A 24,945-nucleotide genomic window follows, 5' to 3' on the forward strand; every position below is an offset into this window, starting at 1 on the left:
TTTATGCCCTAAGCATTTCCATGTGAATTTTAGAATCACCTTATTAATTTATAAAAGAAATCCTGCTGGAATTTTTATTGTGATTATGTTGAATCTATAGATCATTTTTTTAAGTTTTTTTTTTAGTTTAAGTAATCAACATGGGGCTCGAACTTACTACCCCAAGTTCAAGGATTAGAGTTTAGGGCTTTAGGCTTATAATTTAGGGTTTAAGCCTTAGGGCTTAGGGGATAAAGTTTAAGGTCACATTTGGGTTTGGGTTCAGGGCTCATGACTCAGAGTTTTGGTTCAGGGTTTGGGTTCATGTTTCAGGACTTGGATTTAGGGCTTGGGTTCAGAGTTTGGGTGTGGGGTTCAATTTCAGGTTTGAGATTCAGGGTTCCAGTTTGGGGCTTAGAGTCACGTTAGCTTTTAGGGTTAAATTCAAGGGTTAGAGTTAGGTTTAAAGATCACACGTGTTCTTTAGTTGTCATCATGGACACAAAATTTCTATCTGAAGTTTCTAAATCTGAAATCTATTTAGTCTGGGTGTCAGCAGCTTGTTCAGAATTTAGGGTCACAGTAACTGCATACCAACAGCATTCTGATCCTAGAGTATCCCAGTCACCCAGAAGCTGCTTTTTTCTCGGTTGAAACATACCCTTTGCACAGAAGGGTGAGCTGGTGCCAAATCTGGGATGATTTCACAATGGCAGAGGTTTGAAACCAAATATTGTGGAAATGTTCATGGAAAATGAAACAGGAGACAAATAATTTGTTGACTCCTGATTCTTCCACAATAACAAAGACCAAGTTCCCAATAGAGTCTGATAATGTTCCCTAGGAAGGACTATGGTACTCTACCAATACCACAAAAAAGGTCCCCTCCCCTGGTTTAAACTAGGAATCACAGGAGGATATTTCCTATTTTGTTGTCAAAAATACAATTTTATTCTCTGGATGTTCCAGTGTACAATTTGTAGAGGCATTGCCAACATTTTCCGAACTCAAACACACATCCACACACGGATAAAATGCAGGCAACATCGTAATGCACTTCTCATTGGGATACCAAGAAGAAGGAGGGCTATTAAAAGTAATAAAACTATATCTACTATTAAACTCAGAAAAAGCACTCGTTACAGGCTCTTAATGAGGATCTCTATCCATAAGACCTCACATCTCATCATATGGAACCCACCCATAAATATCATCAATAACAATAGCCTGCCGACCACTGTAACCCCACTGCCATTTCCCTATGGGATTGTAATACACACTCCAACTGCTGGAGACAACTTCAACAGCAGAACAGGACTTCCCCACCCTGGGGTACCAACAATTACAGTGACCTAAAAAAATCCCACACCCTCGGCATCACAATTCCGGACTTCCAGCTCTATTACAAAGCTGTCATCATCAAGACTGTATGGTACTGGCACAAAAACAGACACATAGATCAATGGACAGAATAGAGAGCTGAGAAATGGACCCTCAACTCTATGGTCAACTCGTCTTCGACAAAGCAGGAAAGAATGTCCAAAAGAAAAGACAGTATCTTCAACAAATGCTGTTGGGAGAATTGGACAGCCACATGCAGAAGAAGGAAACTGGAACCTTTGCTTACACCACACACAAAAAGAGACTCCAAATGGTTGGAAGACCTAAGCAAGAGCAGGAGCCCATCAAAATCCTAATGGAGAACACAGGCGGCAACCTTTTCGACCTCACCCGCAGCAACTTCTTCCTAGAAACATCGTCAAAGGCAAGGGAAGCCAGGGCAAAAATGAGCTATTGGGATTTCATCAAGATAAAAAGCTTTTGCACAGTAAAAGCAACAGTCCACAAAACCAAAGACAACTGACAGGATGGGAGAAAATATTTGCAAATGACACCTCAGATAAAGGGCTAGTATCCAAAATCTATAAAGAACTTATCAAACTCAACCCCCAAAGAATAAATAATCCAATCAAGAAATGGGCAGAAGACACGAACAGACATTTTTCCAAAGAAGACATCCAAATGGCCAACAGACACATGAAAAAGTGCTCCACATCGCTCGGCATCAGGGAAATCCAAATCAAAACCTTAATGATATACCACCTCACACCAGTCAGAATGGCTAAAATTAAGAAGTCAGGAAACGACAGATGTTGGCGGGGATGCGGAGAAAGGGGAACCCTCCTACACTGTCGGTGGGAATGCAAGCTGGTGCAACCCCTCCGGAAAACAGTATGGAGTTTCCTCAAACAGTTGAATATAGAGCTACCATACGATCCAGGAATTGCACTACTGGGTATTTACCCCAAAGATCCAAATGTAGCGATCCGAAGGGGTACGTGCACCCCAATGTTTATAGCAGCAATGTCCACAATAGCCAAACTGTGGAACGAGCCAAGATGTCCATCGCCAGATGAATGGATAAAGAAGCAGTGGTATATACACACAATGGGATGTTATGCAGCCATCAAAAGGAATGAGATTTTGCCATATGCAACGACATGGATGGAACTGAAGGGTGTTATGCTGAGTGAAATAAGTCAATCAGAGAAAGACGTGTGTCATATGATCTCACTGATATGAGGAATTCTTAATCTCAGGCAACAACCTGAGGGTTGCTGGAGTGGTGGGGGGTGGGAGGGATGGGGTGGCTGGGTGATAGACATTGGGGAGGGTATGTGTATGGTGAGCGCTCTGAAATGTGCAGGACTGTTGAATCACAGATCTGTACCTCTGATTCAAATAATGCAATATATGTTAAGAGAAAAAAAGAAGAAAATAGCAGGAGGAGAAGAAGGAAAGTGAGTAAATCGGAGGGGGAGACAAACCATGACAGACGATGGACTCTGAAAAACAAACTGAGGGTTCTAGAGGGGAGGGGGTTGCGAACTGAGGGTTCTAGAGGGGAGGGGGTTGCGGGGAAGAGTTAGCCTGGTGATGGGTATTAAAGAGGGCACGTTCTGCGTAGAGCACTGGGTGTTATGCACAATGAATCATGGAACACTACATCAAAAAGTAATGAAGTAATGTATGGTAATTAACATAACAATAAAAAATAAATAATAATAAAAAATCCACTCCTTGGAAATCCAAGCTGTTGGGACAAAGGCATAGAAACCACACCCACAAATTAATAAAGGGCAGGCATCCGGTTAGCCAGATGTTGCAGATCACCACCAATCTCACAAAGTCACTCCACAGTCAACTCGAGATCTGTGCTCTCCCCAGGATTACGAGGTACGCCACATTCTTCCAATACTCCATCCTTAGAACAAACCTTTAACTGTCCTCGTCAGTCCTGTGTGCAGGCTCACAGTGAGCCCTGCCAAAGCCATACACCTTCTTGAGAGCACTCAGCCTCTCACGCCTATCCTAGCAGATGGGGGTGCTGTTCTCCCTGACTTCTGTACCAACTAGAAAATACTTTGAACAAGTCTTGTCATACTCCATGCAAAAGGCATATTCTTCATCTACAACATTATTGACTATGAAAGACCATAGATTCCTCGCACCTTCTTGAACCTGGGTAAATTTTAGATACAGGGTGGCCAGAGCTATATCCCCAATCCCCATATCCCCCCACACACACCCCTACCTTGTGTATTCCAGACCAGTTTCCATCAACGTTGCTCATTCTCAGCCATTGTCTCTGTAGAAGAGTAGAGTAGTACTGAGGTGCTGGGACTGAGGTGCTAGGTCCTAAGCCAGCACCTTGGACCCACTCACTACCAGAAATCAATACTCATTTTATCAACAGATGCATCACAGAAGACATTGCCACCACAGCAGTTAGAAAAGTCACTACAACAGAGGACCTAACAACCTGTACCAGTCTCCACGGCCCCACTCCCTGGCTCCAGGGATTGGCCCATCCATGGGCACGTGACCTGGTCCCAGCCAGGGAGGTGACAGAAACCTTGGGTCTCAGCCTGCAGAGCAAAGCATGGGGTGGAACACCCAGTACAGGGGCTTTTCCATCACGACTGCAGAAGTGGCGTAGGCCAGGCCAGTGCCAGCGCCACAGAGGGCCCAGGAAGCCAGGGCCTCGAAAACACTGCTGTGGGCTGAATCAAACTTGTCCTGAAGCGCACACGTGCTAGGTCCTCCACTGACTCATGAGAACCATAAATGTGTTCATGATATTGGCTGGAACATGATGACCATCTGCGTGGTATATACGCCGCAAGATACACCCACTAGGCAATGGGGACATATTCAGGCAAACAATACCTACATGTACTTCAACCACAGACAAACATCTTGTGGGAAGCTAGAGGCATACAGAGAAATGCGGGGGAGTTCCTGAGGCCTTAATTGTTAGTCAGTCTTGTTATAATCTTTCCTTTCAAGTTTAGGGGCCGTGGTCAGGCTGGATAGATCCCAGTGTATGCCCACGCTGCCATTTGAAAATAAGAGCCCTGTCCCCCATCGTCCATCAGGTTGCAAATCTGGGGTGTGGGAAACTGCCATCCATGGGCCAAATGTGGCTTCCCCCTCTATTCTGTAAATAAAGTGCAGCTGGCACATTAGTTATGGATGATCTGTGGCTGCTTTCAAGCCACAATGCAAGAGTGGAGTCACTGTCAGGGAGACCATGTGGATTGCAACGCCTAACAGAGAATCCTTACAGAAGATTTTACAGAAAAGTCAGTGCTGATCCCTGTTTAAAGGGTAATATTATCATGTCACTCCTTTGAGCAGAACGTAGCGCTTCCTGGGTAAAAACTAATTTCTTTACCCCCGTAGCAAGGACTTCCATCATTTTAGCCAGAACTCCATAACCATCCTCCTCTATTTCTACCTTTAATGGCACATCTACATACCTGCAGCCCAATGGGAATTCACTGTAGTTTACATGGGAGTGATGCTCAGAAACGGAGGTGCAAGTGTGAACGTGTGATTGTGAGTGTGTGTTGAGTTTTCGTTAGCCACAGTATGCAAGTAGAACACAATACAGTAGCATGCTTTCTATCTCACAAGGATGGCCACGTTATGTGGTTATATAATGATATCAGAAAGAATCCACCTTCATAGAACAAACTTCATTTAGGAAGACTCTCAAATCCCTTGTCCTGGGCACTATGCTCCACCAAGGCTGGGGGCACACAGAGGAACAGAGACTCACCCTGCCCATCAAGGTTTTGAAGGGTACCTGCTATCCCAGGAGAAAAGATCCTGAAACCATTCATCTACCTGTCATCCAGCCAGGCAGCTGTGAGAGAGACCTACTCCTACAGGAAGGACAGACCGAGAAACAACACATGACAGCATGCTGCGACAAGTGCCACTGCAGGGGACGCTCAGGAGGACTGGGAGTGTGAAGGGTTGGCCAGAGCAGGGGCAGGGGGACCAGAAATCATCCCAGACGATGATCAAGGCTGTGTCACTACAGGGGACGGTCAGGAGGACTGGGGTGTGCCAGGTTGGCCAGAGAAGGGGGTAGGTGGCCCGGGAATGATCCAGGAGGAAGATCGCAGATGTGCCACTACAGTGGATGCTCAGGAGCCTGGGGGTGTGCAGGGTTGGCCAGAGCAGTGGCAGGGGGACCGGGAATGCTCCAGGAGGATGATCAGGGCTGTGTCACTACAAGGGATGGTGAGGAGGACTGTGGGTGTGCAGGGCTGGCCAGAGCAGGGGCATTCATCTTTAACATTCAACTCTGATGAATCCAGATGCAAAAACTCTCAACAATATATTAGCAAACTGCATTCAAGAACACATAAAAAGGATTATACATCATGAGCAAGTAGGATTTATCCCTGAAATGCAAGGATCATTAAATATACACAAATCAATAAATGTGATACATCACATTAATAAAATGAAAGGAAAAAAATCACCTGATAATCTGAATAGATGCAGAAAAAGCACTTGACAAAATATATCATTTAATAAAAACCCTTAGAGATCGGGTATAGAAGGAACGTACCTCAATATATTAGAGGCCATACGTTATAAGCCCATGGCTAACAGTATACTCACTGGTGAAAAATTGAAAACTTTTCCTCAAGGAGCAGGAATAAGATGTAGATGCCCACACACACCACTCTTATTCAGTTTGGTACTAGAAGTCCTTGCCAAAGCAATCAGGCAAGACAAAGAATAACAGGCATCCAAATCAGGAAGGAAGAAGTGAATCTGTCACTGTTTGAAGATAATACGATTTGGTATATAGAAAATCTAAAAGGCTGTTTGAGTTCAGCCAAGTTTCAGGATACAGAATCAAGTTATGGAAATCATTTACATTCCTGTACACTAAGAATGAAACATCTGAAAAATAAATAAAGAAAACTACTCCATTCAAAATAGCAACAAAAACAATTAATATTAGGAATCAATTTAACCAAGGATGTGAAAGTCCTGTACACAGAACTAGAACACTTTGCTGAAAGAAATCAAAGAAATGCAAATACAAACAAATGGAAAGACATCCTCTGTTCATGGATCAGAAGAATGTATATTGTTAAAATGTCCTTCTTGAGGAAAAAAGAACAAAGCCATAGTTACCACACTTCCTGACTTCAAACTAAACTCCAAAGATTCAGGAATAAAAACAGTATGCTACTGAGAGGAGGAGAAAGATGACAGAGGAGTAGGAGACCTAAATTTCATCTAGTCACAGGAATTCAGCTAGATAGGGATGAAACCATTCTGAACACCTACGAACTCAACAGGAGATCAAAGAGAAGAATAGCAACAACTCTCTGAACAGAAAAGCGACCACTTTCTGGAAGGTAGGACATGCAGAGAAGTGAATCCGAGGCGATATTTGGGAGGATAGATGGCAGGGGAGGGGGTCTCCGTCAGCCACTACTAGCAAGTGATAGAGCAGCGGAGCACAAAATCGGAACTTTTAGAAGTCAGCTCTGCTGAGGGATGTCGCTCCAGTGGCTAAGAGGAGGGCAGAGCCCTCGCTGGGACAGTGTGGTCTCAGGACCCTCGGGGTCACAGAAAGACCGGGGGTGCCTGAGTGCGGCAGAGCTCCCAGGTATCAGAGCGGGGAAGCTGGCTGCAGAGACAGAGCCAAGGAGTGGGCTCTCAGCTCGGGGTTGCCATAAAATGTGATCCACAGCACAGTCGGGCCGCTGCTCCTCCAGCAGGGACCTAACAAGTGGCAGATGCGGGGAGACTCCCCTTCCTCCCCCAGGAGGATCGGCGCCAGCGGGCAACGCAGGAATCTCCTGGGTTGGAGACTCCACACGGGGTCATGTGCCAGAGATAGAAACGCTACGCTCGGTCACAGGCCGGGTGAACACAGAGTGAGGCCAGAGACCAGGGAGACAGGAGTGATTGACTGCTTTTCTCAGGGGGCTCACTGAGGAGTGGGGTCCCAAGTTCTCAGCTCTTCTGGGGTGGAGATTGGGAGGCTGCCATTTTCACTCTCATCCTCCAAAGCTGTACTGAGAGCTTGCAGGGAACAAAAGCTCCCGAGAGCAAACTCGAGTGGATTACTTAGCCCGAACCAGCAAGGGCAGGGCAGTTCCGCCTCCGCCAACGACACTTGGGAACCACGCCAACAGGCCCCTCACCCAGAAGAACAGCAAGAACAACCAGCCAAGACCAAGTTTACCGATCAATGAGAATGGCAGAACTCCAGCACTAGGGGAATACTGCACCTAGAATTCATGGCTTTTTTCCCATGATTCGTTAGTCTTTCAAAGTTAATTTTTTTATTTTTCTTTTCTTCTTTTTCTTTTTTTTGAATTTTTCTCTTTCCCTTTTTCAATCAACATCTTATCAATCCCTTTTTTAAAAAAAAATCTTTGCAACGAACCATGAGAGATGATGGACTCTGAAAAACAAACTGAGGGTTCTAGAGGGGAGGAGGGTAGGGGGATGGGTTAGCCTGGTGATGGGTATTAAAGAGGGCACATTCTGCATGGAGCACTGGGTGTTATGAACAAACAATGAATCATGGAACACTACATCAAAAAGTAATGATGTAATATATGGTGATTAACATAACAATAAAAAATTAAAAAAATCTTTTCATTTTTCATTTTTAGAGTCATATTCTATCCCTTCATAGTAGTTAACCTTATTTTTGGTATATATATATATATATATAAGTCGTTCTCTCTTTAAAATTCTGGGATACAGTTTCTTCTAACAGACCATAATATACCCTAAATCTCTATCTACTATATGGCTTTGTTCTAGTCTCATGCCTGATCACTTTCCCTCCCTTCTTTTTTAAATCCTCTTCTTTCTTTTTCAAACAACTTCATACCAATTCCTTTTATAAAATCCTTTATATTTTTCATCTTTAGAGTCATTCCATCCCTTCAGCATATTTGCCCTTATTAGTGTACATATATAAGCTTTTCTTTTTTAAAATCTTGGGAGGCACTTTCTTCTGATCATATTTGATCATATTCTGTTTTTGTTTTTTTATTTTTTATCTTTTCTTTTTCCTTTTTTTTTTTACTTTCTTTTACTTTTTTTCCCCCAGTTTCAGGTTTCTTCTGATTTGTTTAATGTATATTTTTCTGGGGTCATTGTTACTCTGTTAGCATTTTGTTCTCTCATTCATCTATTGTCCGGATGGACCAAATAACAAGATGGAAAAAACCACCCCAGAAAAAAGAACAGAAGCAATACCGACTACCAGGGACCTAATCAATATGGACATTAATAAGATGTTGGAACTAGAATTCAGAATGACGATTTTAAAAATACTAGCTGGGCTTGAAAAAAGCATGGAAAATATTAGAGAAACCCTTTCTGGAGATATAAAAGAACTAAAATCTAACCAAGTCGAAATCAAAAAGGTTATTAATGAGGTGCAATAAAAAATGGAGTCTCTAACTGCTGGGATAAATGAGGCAGAAGAGAGAATTAGTGATATAGAAGACCAAATGATGGAAAATAAACAAGCTGGGAAAAGGAGAGATAAACAACTACTGGATCACGAGGGCAGAATTTGAGAGATAAGTGATACCATAAGATGAAACAATATTCGAATAACTGGGATCCCAGAAGAAGAAGAAAGAGAGAGAGGGGCAGAAGGTATATTGCAGCAAATTATAGCAGAAAACTTCCCGAATTTGGGAAAAGAAAAAGGCATCAAAATCCAGGAGGCACAGAGAACCCCGCTCAAAATCAACAAAAATGGGTCAACACCCCAACCCATTTTTTTAAAAGATTTTATTTATTTATTGGACAGAGACAGAGACAGCGAGATCAGGGACACAAGCAGGGGGAGTGGGAGAAGGAGAAGCAGGCTTCCCACTAAGCAGGGAGCCTGATATGGGACTCGACCCAGGACTCTGGGATCATAACCTGAGCCGAAGGCAGCCGCTTAATGACTGACCCACCCAGGAGCCCACGACCTATATTTAATAGTAAAACTTATGAGTATCAGAGACAAAGAGAAAATCCTAAAAGCAGCTCGGGAGAAGAGATCTGTAACCTACAATGGTAGAAACATTAATTGGCAACAGACCTAACCACAGAGACCTAGCAGGCCAGAAAGGACTGGCATGATATCTTCAGAGCACTAAACGAGAAAAATATGCAGCCAAGAATACTATATCCAGCTAGGCTGTCACTGAAAATAGAAGGAGCGATAAAAAGCTTCCAGGACAATCAAAACTAAAGGAATTTACAAACAACAAACCAGCCCTACAAGAAATATTGAAAGAGGCCCTCTAAGTAAAGAGAGAGCCTAAAAGTAACATAGACCAGAAAGGAAGAGACAATATACAGTAAGAGTCATATTCCAGGCAATACAATGGCACTAAATTCATATATTTCAAAAGTGACCCTGAATGTAAATGGGCTAAATGCCCCAATCAAAAGACACAGGCTATCAGATTGGATAAAAAAACAAGACCCATCAATATGGTGTCTGCATGAGACTCATTTTAGACCGAAAAACACCACCAGAATGAAAGTGAGGGGGTGGAAAACAATTTACCATGCTAAGGGACGCCAAAAGAAAGCTTGGGGGGCAATCCTTATATCAGACAAATTAGATTTAAACCAAAGACTGTAATAAGAGATGAGGAAGGACAATATATCCTACTTAAAGGGTCTATCCAACAAGATCTAACAATTGTAAATATCTATGCCCCTAACATGGGAGCAGCCAATTATATAAGCCAATTAACAACAAAAGCAAAGAAAACACATTGACAACAATACAATAATAGTGGGGGACTTTTACACCCCCTTCACTGAAATGGACAGATCATCTAAGCAAATGATCAACAAGGAAATAAAGACTTTAAATGAAACAGTGGAACAAATGGACTTCACAGATATATTCAGAACATTCCATCCCAAAGCAACAGAATACACATTCTTCTCTAGTGCCCATGGCTCATTCTCCAGAATAGATCACATGCTAGGTCACAAATCAGGTCTCAACCAGTACCAAAAGATTGGGATCATTCCCTGCATATTTTCAGACCACAATGCTTTGAAACCAGAACTCAATCACAAGAGGAAAGTCGGAAGGAACTCAAATACATGGAGGCTAAAGAGCATCCCACTAAAGAATGAATGGGTCAACCAGGAAATTAAAGAAGAATTAATGGAAAGAAATGAAAATGAAAACAGAACTGTTCAAAATCTTTGGGATGCAGCAAAGGCAGTCCGAAGAGGAAAGTATATAGCAATACAAGCCTTTCACAAGAAGCATGAAAGGTCTCAAATACACAACCTAACCCTACACCTAAAGGAGCTGGAGAAAGAATAGCAAATAAAGCCTAAACCCAACAGGAGAAGAAAAATAATAAAGATCAGAGCAGAAATCAATGAAATAGAAACCAAAAGAATAGTAGAACAGATCAACAAAACTAGGAGCTGGTTCTTTGAAAGAATTAACAAGATTGATAAACCCCGGGCAGACTTATCAAAAAGAAAAGAGAAATAACCGAAAACTTTTCAGAATATAGGGATAAAGGGTACATACCTCAATAACATAAAAGCCATCTATGAAAAACCCACAGGGAATATCATTCTCAATGGGGAAAAACTGAGAATTTTCCCCAAAGGTCTGGAACATGGCAGGGATGTCCACTATCACCGCTGCTATTCAACATAGTATTTTAGAAGTCCTAGCCACAGCAATCAGACAACAAAAAGAAATCAAAGGCATCTGAATCAGCAAAGAAGCCAAACTCTCACTCTTGGCAGATGATATGATACTTTATGTGGAAAACCCAAAAGACTCCACCCCAAAACTGCTAGAACTCATACAGGAATTCAGTAAATTAGCAGGATATAAAACCGATGCACAGAAATCAGTGGCATTCCTATACACCAACAACAAGACAGAAGAAAGAAATTAAGGAGTCAATCCCATTTACAATAGCACCCAAAACGATAAGATACCTAGGAATAAATCTAAACAAAGAGGCAAAGAATCTGTACTCTGAAAACTATAAAATACTCAGGAAAGAAATTGAGGAAGACACAAAGAAATGGAAAAACATTCCATGCTCATGGATTGGAAGAAAAAATATTGTGAAGATGTCAATGCTACCTAGAGCATACTACACATAAGGCAATCCCTATCAAAATACGATCCACTTTCTTCAAAGAAATGGAACAAATAATCCCCAATTTTGAATGGAACCAGAAAAGACCCCAAACAGCCAGAGGAATATTGGAAAAGAAAAGCAAAGCTGGTGGCATCACAATTCCGGACTTCAAGCTCTATTACAAAGCTGTCATCATCGAGACAGAGTGCTACTGGCACAAAAACAGACACATAGATCAGTGGAACAGAACAGAAAGCCCAGAAATGGACCCTCAACTCTATGGTCCACTAATCTTTGACAAAGCAGGAAAGAATGTCGAATGGAAAAAAGACAGTCTCTTCAACAAATGGTGTTGGGAAAATTGGACAGCCACATACAGAAAAACGAAACCGGACCATATACTTACACCACACACAAAAAGAGACTGAACATGGTTGGAAGACCTAAATGTGAGACAGGAGTCCTTCAAAATCCTAAAGGAAGAAATAGGCAGCAACCTCTTCGACCTGAGCCACAGCAACTTCTTCCTAGAAACATTGCCAAAGGCAAGTGAAGCAAGGGCAAAAATGAACTATTGGGACCTCATCAAGATAAAAAGCTTTTGCACAGCAAAAGAAACAGTCAACAAAACCAAAAAACAACCACCGGAATGGGAGAAGATATTTGCAAATGACATATCAGATAAAGGGCTAATATCCAAAATCTATAAAGAACTTATCCAACTCAACACCCAAAGAACAAATGATCCAATCAAGAAATGGGCAGAAGACATGAACAGACATGTCAGGTTAAGGTTGCGTTTTGTCAGCAAGGTGTGAGGGTGTCTTGGGGCCTGAATGACAATCAGATCCATCAATCCAGGGTTGTTGAGTGTTAGAATCAGGGCCAAAACCAGGGTTAAGAGTAGGGTCTGATCTGAGTGAGGGATAGTCTGGGTAATGGTTGGGTTTTGGAGTCAGGGTCAGAATCCAGTTTGTCAATAAGGGAAGATCAGGGCAAGGGTCATATTTAGATGCCTCTGAGTTTTATGGTCAAGATCATGATAAGAGTCTGGGTGAGGATTATGGTCAGAATCATAAGTCAAGGTCAGGGTTGGAATACAGTGTGTGAGGTTGAGGTTCAGGGTTAATGAAACAGGGTCATGGTCAAGGTGAGGGTCAAGGTCAGTGTCACAGTGAAGTTGGTCAGCAATCCCTTCCCCACCACCCAGCACCACGTGCAGCTTTTGCAGATGCCACCTCCTGAAACGCTCTCCTGCACTGATCTCACCTTCTTGGGAGTCCTCAGTGCTGCCTAACCCTCCCTGCAGACCTCCACAGGGATACAGGTGTCACGAAGGCAGGGATCTTGGAACAGAATGCTTTGTCCATTGATGGATTCCAAGCACTCAGAAGAATCTGTGGCCTACAGTAGGTGCTCAATTGAAAGCTTATTAATAAGCAACGAGTATCCATAATGTATTTCTGGATGGAAAAGGTACATCTGGAAATAAAATAAACTGTTCACAGTAGTTCTCTCTATAGAAGAATTACAAGAAACTTTCATGGTTTACTTGACACATGTCCATATTGTTTAAAATTATAAATAAATTAATGTTGATTATTTTATAATGACCAAAAAGGGATTCTTCCACTTTGAGAAAAAACAAAGAACTCCAGGTAAAGTTCCGGTAAAGTGACAAGAGACTCATTGCACTGTAGCTATTACCCAAGCCTCAAACAACTGGCAGCCTGTTGGGGAGCCTTGGAACATCTTCGAAGAAACCTTATTCTAGTTCTCTTCTCTAAGGAGGAAAGACAAACCAAGAGGCAAGAAAACACAGGTCTATTTATTCAACAGCAGCTTTGAAAAGGAATCCTTGAGACAGTGAGGGGATGTATTTCCCCATTTCTACTTCACTCCTTTCCCATATGGTTCAGTCCTTCACAGGCTAGAGCCTGATGCAGAAAAGGTGACTGCCTTAGATGTACTTATATACGACCTTGGAGGGCACACTCTGGAGGTGCAGACGGACGGGACATTTGTAAAAGTGGGACAGCAGAGTCTCACTGTAGCCCACCAGGAAGTAGAACTTGTGTGCAGGGAGCTGCCTCAAGACCAGGACACAGATATCCAACTGGATAGCCCAGCGCTTTAGGATCAGCTGGTCGACCAGACACCCTGGGAATGCCCAGCACGAACTTTTGGAGGAAAACATCCTCCACTGTTCACTCTGCAGCATGGTTCTCCCCATCCAGGTTACCTGAAAGGAGAAGGTCACCTCGAAGTCCCAGCAGAAACTCCAGAGTTAATATCCAAGTGCACTGGCCACTCAATTCCACCCCCACCCTGGCTTCTTCTCTCTTCTTCTACAAGTGGAATAAAAATAAGAACCCTTTAAAGTTCAAAGTACATTATTTCATAACATTCACAAATAAATCCTGTGAAGTAAGTATTATGGGTTATCCTGGTTTTGCAAAATGGAAGAATGAGGACTTAATAGCGCACAAAACTCAGATGATCCTCTCCTGTCTAGAATTTCCCCACTCTTTTTGGATGTTTACAGAAGCACTGGCCATCCCATGGCCCAGAGAGATGAGGCCAGCAGCTACTTCTGAGACTGGGGACATGAGCTCTCTCAGCATCCAGGGACATGGCTATAAAGACCCAGGTTTGGGGGACACCTGTGCAATACCATGGGACTCAGCCTGCCACCCTGACAGAAACCACGCCATTTGGAACTCCAGAAAAGCATTCAGAGCAGGAGAAATCTGCATGCCCATCCAAGTGAAACCCCACATTTAGTGGCCCCCTGACGGCAAAACCTGAGCCTAACACTCATCCTGACCCACACCTTCAACTCAGACCCACAGGAAGCTCGCACATCATGGGCAGATCCCTGCTGAATGATCCTAAGCCTTAAATCTAAACCTAGGTTGACTTCTGAGTGGCCTGTCCACAGAAGCCTGGCTCCAAAGCCACTGAGATGGGGACACCTGAGCAAGACCAGAAGACGCAGCCTGTCACCCAGAAGGAAAACAAGCCATTTGGAACTCCAGAAAGCATTCAGAGCATGAGTACACTGCATGCCCATCCAAGGGAACCCCCACTTTCATCGGCCCCTTGGCCACAATCCATGAGCTTGACACTTACCCTGATGAACGCCCTTAAGTCAAACCACCCGTACCGCACCACAGCGCCGGCTGTTCGGCTTGCCATGCTGCCAGGCCATAACCGTCACACTAGGGAGGCTTCTGAGTGGTCTGTCCCCAGAGGCCTGGCTCCAAAGCCCCAAGGACTGGGGACTCCTAGCAATACAAGAGGACTTAAACAGCCAACAAGAAGGACCTGCCAACTTAACCCGCCGTTTAATCTCTGGAAAGCATTAAGAACAGGGGAACTCTGAATGCCCATCCCAGCAAATCCCCACATTCAGCACTCCAGTGGACACAATCCCTTAACCTGAAACTCACCCTGACCCACACCCTCAACTCAGAAGCAGCGGAAGCTCACTGCAGCGCCTGGAGATTGGTACTGACATTCCTCTAGTCCCTAACCCTAAACCTACGGTGGCTTTTCAGGGCTCTGTCCCTAGAGACCCCGATCCGAACTCCATGGATTGGGGACTAATGAGCAATACCATAGATTCAACCTGCCACCCAGGTGGATTCTGTGAAAATGGACCTCTGGGAAGCATTCAAAACAAGTGGTATTCGGAATGCCAAACCAAGGAAATCCTACTTTCAGTGGCCTGTAGGCCTCAAAACCTGAGCCTAACACTCACCTTGGCCCATGCCCTTAAAACAGAACCCTGGGAAGCTCGCCACTGCCCCAACAGATCAGCATGCCATGCCCCTAGGTCTTACCCCAAACCCTAACATGGCTTCTAAGGGGTCTGTCCCCGGAGGCCTGGTTCCAAAGACCCAGGGATTGGGGACCCCTGAGCAATAGCAGAGGACTCAGCCTGCCACCCAGAAGGACACTGAGCCATTTTGAACTCTAGAAACATACAGTGCCGGAGAAATCTGCATGCCCATTCTGGCGAACCCCCACATTCTGCAGGCTCCCTGGCTGCATGAGCCTAACACTCACTTGACCCACACTCTCAAATCAAACCCCTGGGAAGATCACCCCAGTGCCAGCAGATCGAGCCTCCCATTCCTCTTGGCCCTAACCCTAACCATAAGGTGGCTTCTGAGGTCTATGGCCTCAGAGGATGGGCTCCAAAGCCCCAGGGATTGGGAATACCTGAGCAATACCAGAGGATTCAACCTGCCACGCAGAAGGAAACCACACCCTTTGGAACTGTGGAAAGCTCTCAGAGCAGGAGATCTCTGCATGTTCATTCCAGCAAACGGCCAATTTCCATGGCCCCCTGGAGGCAAACCCTGACCCTGACACTTACCCTGAACCATGCCCTTAACTCAGACCCAGTGGTAGTGATAAGGAAAATCTGTGACTTAAGATGGCGGATCGAGCCAGGCAGAGAGTCCCAGTCCTTGCCCCGGGGCTCTTTCAGGTGCTTCTCCCTGCCCTGCTTTGTGTATGCACCAAAAGTGCCACGTGTGCAGAAGTAGAAGTGTATTAATTGCCCCCTTTGTGCTCAGGGCTCAGATCATTGGAGATCACTCTACTCTGAAACTGCTGGCATTAAATAAACCTCCTATCCTCCAAGATCTGGGGTGCCGCTAGGTTCCTCCATGGGCGATCCAGTCCAGGTTCCATAACATTTGGTTCCCTGACCAGGAAACCCAACCACACTGGCCCACTGTTGCCACCGGTTTGGGGCAATGGCGGGGTGGTGACAGAACGAGGAATTGTAATGGAGAAGGCATACCCTAATATTTGGCAGTCTCCCGCCCCAGTCGCCTTGGGCTGGCCCCACTCTGCTGTACCCACTGGACTCGAGGAGACTTAGCAGGCGAGGACCTGGTCCCGATGTCACATTCTGGTGGGCCATGGGTCCCAGGATCCAGACAGGCCCACCCCCATTGTGGTGGAAGGGGAGCCTGATCACCTCCCAGAGACCTCTTGGAGGTCTCACAGGTAGGGATTCTCAGGGAGGAAATGTAATAAATTCTGGAGTGTGAATGTGGGAGTGAATATGCAGTCCGACCTGGCTTGCTCAATTGGACTGATTCTGTGAGTCCATGGGCGGGCACCCTTAAGGTCCCCAGAAGTCTACAGAGTCTGAGTGGGCCTGTCTGCAATTCCGTGGTGAATGGCATATAGTTATGGCGGCATCAGAATAGTTTCCAATCATATGTCACAACACTGAGAGAGCTATGGCTAAGCCTCACTCAAGCTCCTTTGGGACACGGCCAGACAGGCATCTGATTGGTCTCATCTCAGTTGGCACCCTCCTCCTTTGTCTGTCTCTGCGCCACCGCACACTGGGACAACACCATGGGGTCAGGGCAGAGTAAACCTATGGTTCTAGAGACCATGATCCAAAATTTCAAGAAGTGGTTTTCAGGAGACTATGGAGTCAGGAAGAACCCCGGCAAGTTAAGAACCCTATGTGAATTGGAATGGCTCACCTTAGATGTCGGGTGGCCTTCAGAAGGGACATTGGATGCCCCAATGATACTTTGAGTATGGCGAGTCATAACAGGAGAACCAGGACACCCTGACCAGTTTCCGTACATTGACTTCTGGCTAGGAACTGCTCAGACCCTTCGCCCCTGGATGCGATTTGCTTGCAATAGGCAGGGACAGGCGAGGGTCTTAATCGCCTCCTCCAAGTGACCTAAAGAAAATCAGCAAAAGCCCCAATCTCCACAAATCCTGGTCGGAGTTCCCAAGGATGAACCGACCCTGCCCCCACCGTACGTACCCCCAAGACTGCCTACACATGGCCCTTCAGCTCCAGACACACTGCCGCCATTGGTTTCACCAGCGCCCCCAGGCCCAGAGGATCCACTGGCGCCCCCAGGCCCAAAAGATCCACTTTCTCGAGGACCAGCAGCCAGGCTATGCCCGAGGCCAGTCACAAGCACCCTCCAAATGCCGGCACGAGAGACGCAGGAACCCGATAGGCGCGATGAAGAATGGACGGTCCAACCCAGCCATTCCACGATGTTATTATCAGCCCTTCTCCACAACCAACCTCCTCAACTGGAAACATAACACCCCATCCTACTCTGAGAAACCACAGGCCATGGTAGACCTCATATAATCCCTCTTACAGACTCATCGGCCAACCTGGGACGACTGCCAACAGTTACTCCGCACCCTGTTTAATACAGAGGAAAGGAGGAGAATAATGAAAGTTGCACGGCAGTACCTGGAAGATCATGCACCAGTGGGAGTCATCGACCCTGGTGCCTGGGCTAACACAGCCGCACCCAAAGAGCCCACAGCATGGGACTTCACCACACCCGAAGAACAGTCCCACATCCGCCAGTATCAGGAGGCCCTCCTCCGGGGAATCCAGGCAGGAGCTAAGAAACCCATGAACATGACTAAGGTATCCTCGGTCACAACCAGGTGAGTCCCCTGTGGACTACTACAAAAGACTATGTGAAGCCTACAGGATATACACTCCTTTTGACCCCGAGGCACAGGAAAGCCAACAGATGGTAAACTCCACCTTCGTGGTTCAGGCTTCCTCAGACATCAGAAAGAAACTTCAGAAACTAAATGGTTTTGCCTGGATGAACATCACCCAACTAATCGAGATTTCCAATAAGGTCTACATGAACAGGGAGGTTGCAGCTGAAAGGGAAGCCCACAAAAAGATGAAAGAAAGTCAGCTTCCATGCTGCCACCCTGAATGAAAAGGACAGCATAAAATGGGGAGACCCCAGCCACTGAAAGGGGGGAAGCCCAAAACCCACTTGGCAAGGTATCAATGTGCCTACTCTAAAAAGAAAGGGCAGTGGAACAACAAATGTCCCAAACGGGGAAAGGCTCAGAAGCCCAGCCGCTACAAGGAAGAACCCCGAGGGGAGGACCTCATAGGCCTTGTGGGAATGGACTCAGACTGAGGGGGACCAGGCTCTTTCTTCCTTGGCCCCCATGAACCCACGTTCAAAATGAAGGTGGGGGGCCAACCAGTGACTTTTATGGTTGATCCTGGAGCCAAGCACTCTGTTGTCACCTCCCCAGTGGCACCTTTCAGCAATAGGACTGCAACCATCCTCGGCGCCATGGGGATACGGGTGGTACAACAGCCCTTTTTCCAGGCTCGCCAGTGCAATCTCGGGAGCCACAAGGTCCAACACGCATTCCTTTTTCTGCCTGATTGCCCCATTTCTACTGGGCCAAGACATACTCTCCAAGCTTAGGGCTCAGAAAAACTTTGAGCCCACTGGACACACTAGCCTCCGACTGAACCCAAGGCAAGAGGAGACGGCGTCCCTAATGCTAACAATTACCACACCAAGGGAAGAAGAATGGAGGCTATTCTGTGCCCAGGCCCAACCTAGCAGCCTGCCAGAGTGCAGACTTGCCTTCGCTTCAGTATGGGCTGAAAACAACCCACCTGGACTAGCCCAGAATTGGGCCCCTATCATTGTTGAACTGATCCCAGGAACCCAACCTCAGAGGCAAAGGCAATACCCCCTTCCACAAGAAGCTAAGTTCAGCGTCCAAGAACATCTGACCAAACCAAAGAAGCAGGTGTTCTAGTCGAGTGCCAGTCAGCCTGGAATACCCCACTCCTGCCAGTCAAGAAGCCAGGAGGGGCATACCGAACAGTTCAAGACCTAAGGCCACCAACATGGTGACCATCTCTCTGCACCCGGTGGTCCCGAATCCATACACCCTCCTCGGCCAAATCCCAGGTTTGGCCAGATGGTTCACTTGCCTAGATTTGAAGGATGCCTTCTTCTGCCTCTGCTTAGCTCCCCAGAGCAAGCCACTATTTGCCTTTGAATGGTCTGAACATGATACAGGGCGCCAAATGCAACTGACTTGGACGTGACTCCTGCAGTGGTTTAAAAAACTCACCAACCCTCTTTGGGTAAGCATTGGCCATGGACCTTGCCAGCTTCCCAACAGGGGCCACATGATGCACCCTCCTCCAGTATGTGGATGACCTCCTCCTTGCCAGTTACACACAAGAAGACTGCACAAAAGGCACAAAGGCCCTCCTACAGCTCCTGCCAGACTCGGGGTACCGAGCCTCATGGAAGAAGGCAGAAATCTGCCAACAACAGGTCTGACACCTTGCTTTCCTCCTCACCCAAGGGAAAAGAGAACTAGGGCCGGAGGGGAAAAGGGTCATCATCTCCCTTCCACAGCCCCAGACAAAAAGGGGCCTATGAGAATTAATGGGGCCTGCAGGATTCTGCCACAGCTGGATCCCTGGATTCTTGGTAATGGCAAGACCAGTGTATGATCTCTTAGGGGGACCAGTTCGAGAACACCCTACCTGGACTGAGGAAGCAGAAGCCGATTTCACAGAGATAAAGACCACACTGGGGCAAGCTCCAGCCCTGGGTCCACAAGATGTAGAAAAACCCTTCAATCTCTTTGTGCATGAAAAGGAAAAAATAGCGCTTGGGGTACTCACCCAGACTGTTGGACCCTGGCAATGGCCAGTTGCTTACCTGTCAAAGAAACTGGACCCCATGGCAGCGGGATGGCCGCCATGCCCCAGGGTGCTGGCAGCCACAGTCCTACTCATCAAGGAGGAAGACAGACTCATCCTGGGTCAAGAACTTAACATCAATGTCCTTCATGCAGTTGTGTCCCTCATGAACGCACAGGGACACCGCCTCTTTTCCAACTGTCAGCTAGCACAATACCAAGGGCTCCTCTGAGAAGACCCGCAGGTCACCCTCGAAACAGTAAGGACATTAAATCAAGCAATGCTTCTCCCTACAAAAGAGGGGAAACCAGACCATGACTGATCTGAGGTGATGGATGAAGTCTACGAGAGCCATCCAGATCTGCGGGATCAAGCCATAAAGAATCCAGAGCTCACTCTGTTAAGTGACGGCAGCAGTTACCTACAAGAGGGTGCCCGGAAAGTGGGTTATGTAGTAACTACAACCACTGAAGTCCTAGAAGCTAAGGCATTACCAGCTGGATGGCCAGCTCAACGGGCTGAATTATAGGCCTTAGTCCGAGCCCTCACCCTCGGTGAAGGGAAAGAAGTCAACATCTATACTGACTCTTGGTACACCTTTGCTACTGTACATATACATGGAGCCATCCACAAGGAAAGGGGCCTCCTGACCAGAGCAGGAAAAGCTATCAAGAACAAAGAGGAGACACTGAGACTCCTCGAAGCCATCTAGCTTCCAAAGAAGTAGCAATCCTGCACTGTAAGGGACACCAGAAAGGAGACAGCCCCATAGCACAGGGAAATTGTCTGGCAGATGAGGCAGCCAAGACCACAGCCAGTGAGGACATGGACAGAGCCTCTTCCCTCATCATGGTCCTAACACCCCCGGAAGAAGTCCCTCCATACAGTTACACTAAAAAGGAAAAGGAATGGGCCATGGCTGAGGGTGCCACCCTGACTGAAAAGGGATGGTGGGTGATGCCAGATGGGCACATCTTTGTTCCAACAGCAACTGGAGGGCATCTAGTCAAGGAATACCACCAACTCACTCATCTGAGAAAAACTGCATTAGAGGCCCTTCTCAGGAAGCACTACTACATCAGTCAGCTGCCAGCACTATGCCGAGCAATGAGTGAATGATGCATAACATGTGCTAAAATTAATGCTCGGTCGGCACCATGGCTCCCATCAGGTGTCTAGAGGATGGGAGCAAACCCCTTCGAAGAACTAGAGGTAGACCTCACAGATGTGCCACCAAGCAGGGGGTTCAGATGTCTCCTAGTAATGGTATGCACATACTCTGGGTGGTTCAATGCCTTCCCAACTAGGATAGAGCAAAGCTGGGAACTAGCTAATGTCCTCTTGTGGGAGACCGTGCCCCAGCTCGGCCTGCCATTAACATTCCATAGTGACAATGTACCCGCATTTGTGACAGACATTGCACAGGTCTTGACCAAATCTCTCAATATCACCTGGAGACTCCACACCACTTACCGGCCCCAAAGTTCAGGGAAAGTAGAGCAAATGAATTGCACCATAAGGGATCCTTAGCAAAGTTTTGTCAGGAGACTAACCCCCCATGGCCGGATCTCCTAGCCCTGGTTCTCCTGCAGGCTCGCTGCACACCTGGGACATCAGGTTTCTCCGGATTTGAATTAACCTATGGATGGCCTCCCTGTACTTGGGAAGCCTTCCAGGAAACTTGCATTGGGTTTGAGATAAAGGGATAAAAGAGCAGCTTCAGGCCCTGGGGGCCACCCTAAAGAAATTACAAAAGTACACCATTGAAAGGGCCCCAATCTCCTTAGGATCTCAGGTACACTCCTTCCAGACAGAGCACTCAGTTTGGGTCAAAGATTGGAAGAAAGACTCCCTCAAACCACCGTGGAAAGGGCCCCACACTGTTTCTTTAAATGCGCCTAGTGCCCTCAAGGTCTCGGGTGTCACCCCGTGGGTCCACCACTCCAGAGTAAAGAAAGCTCATCAATTGGACGAGGAGCCGCACCAGTGGAGAGTCCAGACAGACTTCAGGAACCCACTACGGCTTCACCTTCAACGAGACCCCACCGATTGATGGACACCTGTTCACCGTGGTCCCTGCCTCTCATCGGCATGATTTCCCTCATCTTGGGAGTCGGACTCTACACTGTTGCCCCTCCTGACTGGACTTTCCCCCAGATACTTGCTACTGTCATTGCTTATTGGGTGTCCCTAGGGTGTATTACTGCATTTGCTTGTCCACGGTTTTCATCTGCTAATGGGTTAGCCATGATGGCTCTCTCTAACTAAGGTCACAGATCCCAATATTCCTGGCCCTCTGCTGTCTACTCCTGAGCACATTTCACCATGGTTTTCCTGGCCCCAGTCAGTCCCGGTCTTCTGCTACCTGGTGAGCTGTTCCTCCGCACTGCCTCTAGCTTGCCCAGCCAGGCAAGGGGGACAAACTCTCATATCACCGTTACTGGCAAATGGACTTCCCAGCTTATCCCCTCAATTCCGCACCAGCACCCCCACTGATTCTTCCACCTGGGATGGGCACACAGCAAATGTTAACTTCTATTTTGATGGATGCCAGCTTCTTGATACCACCTGGGAACATCACAGACGGTGTTCCTACCATGGCCCACACTCAGATTACCAGCTGGTAGATATCTACATCTGTGGGGGCCCTATGCCTCAACAGCCAAACACCTGCCCTCAGTTCGGCTCACAAGCCTGGGGATGTCCATCATTGGTGGCGACTTGGCTGGGAATGGAACGATGGTCCACCAGGTGGTGGCACCTCAAACAGTGCAATGACATCCATATTTCCTTGTCACGCAATGCCACCCCATCCTCTCACTCTAACAATAACTGTATACCGCTCCCCCTCTCAGTCTTAGAACCCAATGCCACATCATGGGCTACAGGAATCATTCTCCTATTGGGCCAATATCACCTTATGGGGATGGACGCCATGGCCAAAGTTATGATTAAGTCCATGTTCACGCCAAGCCTTACAGTCAACCCCCAGAGTCCGAAAATAACTCACCCTGTCACATCCCTGGGTCCCCCATCCCCACAGAGCAAGCAACTATAGCGCAACTGTCAGGTATGATTAAGACCTCCCACCAAGCGCTTAACCACTCAAATCCACCCCTACCGTCTGACTGCTGGATCTGTATAAAGCCTGGTCCCGTCCAATACCTAGGTGTCATCCTCAACCAATCTACTGTGTCACCTCCCACCTCAGTACCGGGGACCTCAGATTATCCCTTTCTGGCTCTGGTACCGCTGTATGGCAACACTTCTTCTCCCATCATGGGCCAAAGTCGGGTCTGTGTGCCTAACAACCCTTTTCTGGCTTGTGATCAAGGTGTATACATCTGCACCACCCCGCACAATCAGTCATGCACACGTGCCAGTCTCTTAACCGATTTTCAGTCTTCCCTGGGGGCGATGCCCCACTCATATGGAGACCCCCTAGCCACCCTTGATGCTCCCCCGTGGCCGACCCTCTTATTGTGAGCCTGCTGGCTGCATCATGTGTTTCCCTCGGCGCCACTGGCTTCAGGATATCTCAGGTTCTGTACCAGGAGTTAACTCAACAACCCGCGGCGAAGTTTTCTGCCCTTGCTCAGTCGGCCCTGGCCCTGCGGCACCAACTCGATTCACTTGCCTCAGTGGTCCTCCAAAACAGGTGTGGGCTCGACCTACACACGGTCATGCCGGGGGGAGGGCTCTGCCTCTTCTTACAGGAGGAATGTTGTTTCTATGCTAATGAGTTGGTGGTGGTCCAAGAAATTCTGACCCAATTACAATAATGAGTACATCGCTGGTGGGAATCACTCCAGCGGACAACTTGGTGGGATACTCTGTCACAATGGTTCCCTTGGTTCGCCCCCTTCATTGGCCTCCTGCTATTGCTTCTCCTCATAGTAGCATTTGGTGCTTGTATTCTTAATACCCTTACAAGGTTTATCACTACTCAAATTGCTAAAATCAGACTCCAGTTACTCCTTACTCACTATCGCTGCTTAGAAGATGATGATGATGATGCCCTCTAAACTAGGTGTTTAAGGGAGCATCAAGGATGGAATAATAAGGAAAATCTGTGTCCTAAGATGGCCGACTGAGCCAGTGACACAGTCCCAGTCCTTGCCCCACAGCTCCTCCGGGTTCTTCTCCCTGCCCCGCTTCACACGCCAAAAGTTCCAAGTATGCAGAAGTAGAAGTGTATAAATTGCCCCCTTTGTTTGTGCTTGGGGCTCAGACCTTTGGAGATCACTCTCCTCTGAGCCCACCAGCATTAAATAAACCTCCTATCCTCCACGATCTCCAGGTACCACTTGGTTCTTCCATCAGGCCATCCAGTCCAGGTTCTGTAACAGAAGTGTGCCATATTGCTGGCGGATCGGTCCTGCCATGCCCCTATGCCCTAAACCTGACCCTAGGTGGGCTTCTGAGGTGTCTGTCCCAGGAGGCCTGTCCCAGAGCTCCAGGGACTAGAGACACCTGAGCAAAAACAGAGGACTCAGCCTGCCACTAGAAGGAAAACTAGCCATTTGGAGCTCCAGAAAGCATTCCAAGCAGGAGAAGTCTGCATTCCCATCTCAGTGAAAACCCACATTTAACCACCTCCTGTACCCAAACCCTGAGCCTGAACACACCCTGACCCACGCCCTCAACTCAACCCCCAGGAAACTCGCCACAGTGCCAGCAGATTGGGCCTGCCATGCTCCAGGGCCCTACAACTAACCCTAGGATGGACTCTGAGGGGTCTGTCCCCAGAGTCCTGGTTCCAAAGCCCCGGGGATTGAGGACACCAGAGCAGTACCAGAGTATTAGACTTCCACCCAGAAGGAAACTGCACCACTTTGAATTCTGGAAAGGTTTTACAGCAGGAGAAATCTGCATGCATTTCAGAGTGAACCCCCACTTTCAGGGGCTTCCTGGCCACAAACAATGAGCCTGACACTCACCTGGACCCATGCCCTCAATTAG

General features: G+C 47.0%; 1 pseudogene; it reads left to right on the forward strand.

The window, feature by feature from the left end:
• Positions 1-22,036, forward strand: part of LOC114203158 (histo-blood group ABO system transferase 2-like) — a 46,618-nt pseudogene extending 24,582 nt beyond the window's left edge.
• Positions 22,037-24,945: the final 2,909 nt, after the last annotated feature.

Source organism: Eumetopias jubatus, unplaced genomic scaffold (assembly GCF_037043125.1).
Source record: "Eumetopias jubatus isolate StellerSeaLion01/CBP00866 unplaced genomic scaffold, mEumJub1_p1.0 scaffold_17, whole genome shotgun sequence".
Lineage (NCBI taxonomy): Eukaryota > Metazoa > Chordata > Mammalia > Carnivora > Otariidae > Eumetopias > Eumetopias jubatus.